We start from the raw sequence: 2,757 nt of genomic DNA, 5'->3' as shown, positions 1-2,757 counted from the left end.
AAAAGTGGAAGCAGTGTACCAAGTTGGCTGTCCTCAGGGATGTGTGAGAACTGATTAATCCAAAGGGACTGCTTTTCCGTACCTCCTCTGGATGACACGCTCCTGGGCTTTTAGACATGCACATGCAGATAAACATAAAGCTTTCTTGAGCTTCAGTTTCCCCTTGTGCACAATGAGGGAAAAAGAATTAACTCCTTTCCCTTTCCATTCCAACCTACTCTCTTAATGCTTGCTACTATAGCTATACTTTACAAACTTATTTCATTTAAACCTCGCAACTCTGTTATTCTTACATTACATTTGAAGCTTAAAGAGTTAAAGCACTTGCTGTGGGTCACATAGCTAAGAAGTGCAGAGCCAGCATCAAGCCCAGGCTTCCAGACCCCAAAGCCTACCTGTGACCCACAGCGGAACTGCGCTAGGTTGAGAGAACTGAACAAGGCATGATGCCTCCCTCAGAAAGTTTGCCCTCCAGGGGAAGAGAAGCCATGTTTCTGAGAAGCCACATAAGAGGAAAAGGAGGACATGAGAGAATCATGAAGAGGAAAAGGGAGGAGTCTTTCAGAGGCTTTTGCCCTAAAAATTTGAAAAACTCCTAATTCGGCTTTTGTAGAACAATGTTCAAAAAGATAATAGTTTCCTGAGTGCTTTTTTAACCGCCAGAAAAAGAAAAAAAGTCTCTTTAAAAGTAGGCCATAATCAAAAACTAAGAGGGCTGGAGGTTGGATAGATGGATTGATATGTGATAAAGCAAATGCAACAAATGGTTAACAATTGTAGAAACTAGTTTTTATGTATATTCGTGCTGTAATATTTTCAACCTTTCTATATGTTGAGAAATTTTCATACACACACAAAAAATGTTGGAGGTGGGAAGTAGGCAATAGTTGAAAGGAAAAGCAGGAGAATAGAATTTTCTAGTGCTATATCAAGTAGTAGCTACTAGCCACATGGCTACTGAGCACATGAAATGTGTCTAGTCTGAGTTGAGAGGTTCTGTATATGTGATATAGGCTTCAGATTTCAAAAACTTAGTACGCAAAAGAATGTAAACTATCTCATTAATAATTTTTATTTTATTTACATGTTAAATGATAATTTTGATATGTGAGATTAAATAAAATATATTATAGAGGTAAATTTCACCTGTTTTCTTTTGACTTTTTTAATGCGGTTACCAGCAATTTTTAAATTACATGCTTGACTTGGATTGTATTTCTACTGGACAGCGCCCTCTAGAGCATCCAGTCATCACTGGTCCTGTTTCTTTGCTCTCATTTGCCGTGGATCAAGTCCTGGGCAGGGGGAAGGCAAAGATGAATCAAACACAGTCGCATACTCAGAGAGCTGAAGGTCAAGGTCCTTGGGAGAAGCCAAGATGACCTACAAACATCAGATGATTTCAGCATCTTGGGATCTCAGTGATTTGCTTCCTTGTGAGTGTCCACTTGGTGCCTTTTGCATTAGACTTTGGATTAGAACATTTGGAAATATATGAGGGTATTTAAGTTTGTCAGGATGACTGGGGAGGCAGGTCAGTATTGCATGTGCAGGAGCCAGGGATGATAAACATCCTGAAATGAGCAAGATGCTCCCACATGAGGAAAAACTGTCCTATCCAAAACACTAGGAGTATACCTGTTGGTAAACCCAGTAGAGGAAGAATGACACACCTGTTCCTGCTTTCTGTATAAGGACTCTGAGGCCTGTTCTCCAACCCACACAGGGACAGCACCATTATGTCTCTGGAGATGAGAATGAGGAGCTTCCAGGGGTACTGAGTCATATAATCCAATTTCATATTTCCTTAAGGGTGGGAAAAACACCCTGGGACAGTCAGGGACACTCAAGGGCTTGGATCCCAGCAGGAAACATGTCTTATTATGAAGACTGCCAATGGCAGTGTTCACTTAGCCCAGCCTAATTGGCCTTCAGGGAGCTTGCCTCCAGAGCTCAGGATACCAGCCTCCAGCATCAGGCCCCAAAATGCCACAGGAACAGAAACCTGGGGGCGGTGCCCAGTGAAAATGAGTCATCCCTCTCATCTGATCTCAAGGGCTGGAGCTATGGGAGACGAAGAGTGTGGGTGGGTATCCAACATAATTTTGGTTGAAGGACATGGAGTTCTCAAAACTTTAAAAATCCTAGAAGGGACAGGTAAATGTATGAAGATTCAGAGGGAGGTAAAGGACTTGAATAAACATTTCTCCAGAAAAGCTACAGGAATAGCCAATAAGCACATGAAAAAATAGTCAATATCACTAATCATTAGGGAAATGCAAATCAAAACTACAATAAGATACCATCTCACACCCATTACTGTGGCTACTATTAAAAAAAAAAAAAAGAAAACAGAAAAATAAGTGTTGACGAGGATATAGAGAAACTGGAACCATTGTGCACTGTTGATGGGAACGTAAAATGGTACAGCTGCTGTAGAAAACAGTATGGAGGTTCCACAAAAAATTAAAACAAATACCATATGATCCAGCAATTCCACTTCTGGGTATATACCCCCAAAAAACTGAAGCGGAGTTTTTAAGAGAAAATATTTATACACCCAGGTTCATAGTAACATTATTCACATTAGCTAAAATGTGGAAGCAACCTCAGTATCCATCAACTGATGAATAGATAAAATTTGGTATGTGTGTATATATATTGAAATATTATTCAGCTTTTAAAAGGAAGGAAATTCTGCAATATACTACAACATGGATGAACCTTGAGGACATTACACTAAGTGAAAAAAGCCAG

Source organism: Pteropus vampyrus, unplaced genomic scaffold (genome assembly GCF_000151845.1).
Source record: "Pteropus vampyrus isolate Shadow unplaced genomic scaffold, Pvam_2.0 Scaffold123, whole genome shotgun sequence".
In the NCBI taxonomy this organism is placed as follows: Eukaryota; Metazoa; Chordata; class Mammalia; order Chiroptera; family Pteropodidae; genus Pteropus; species Pteropus vampyrus.
The sequence above is the reverse complement of the archived record's forward strand: the minus strand, read 5'-3'. Positions refer to the sequence as shown.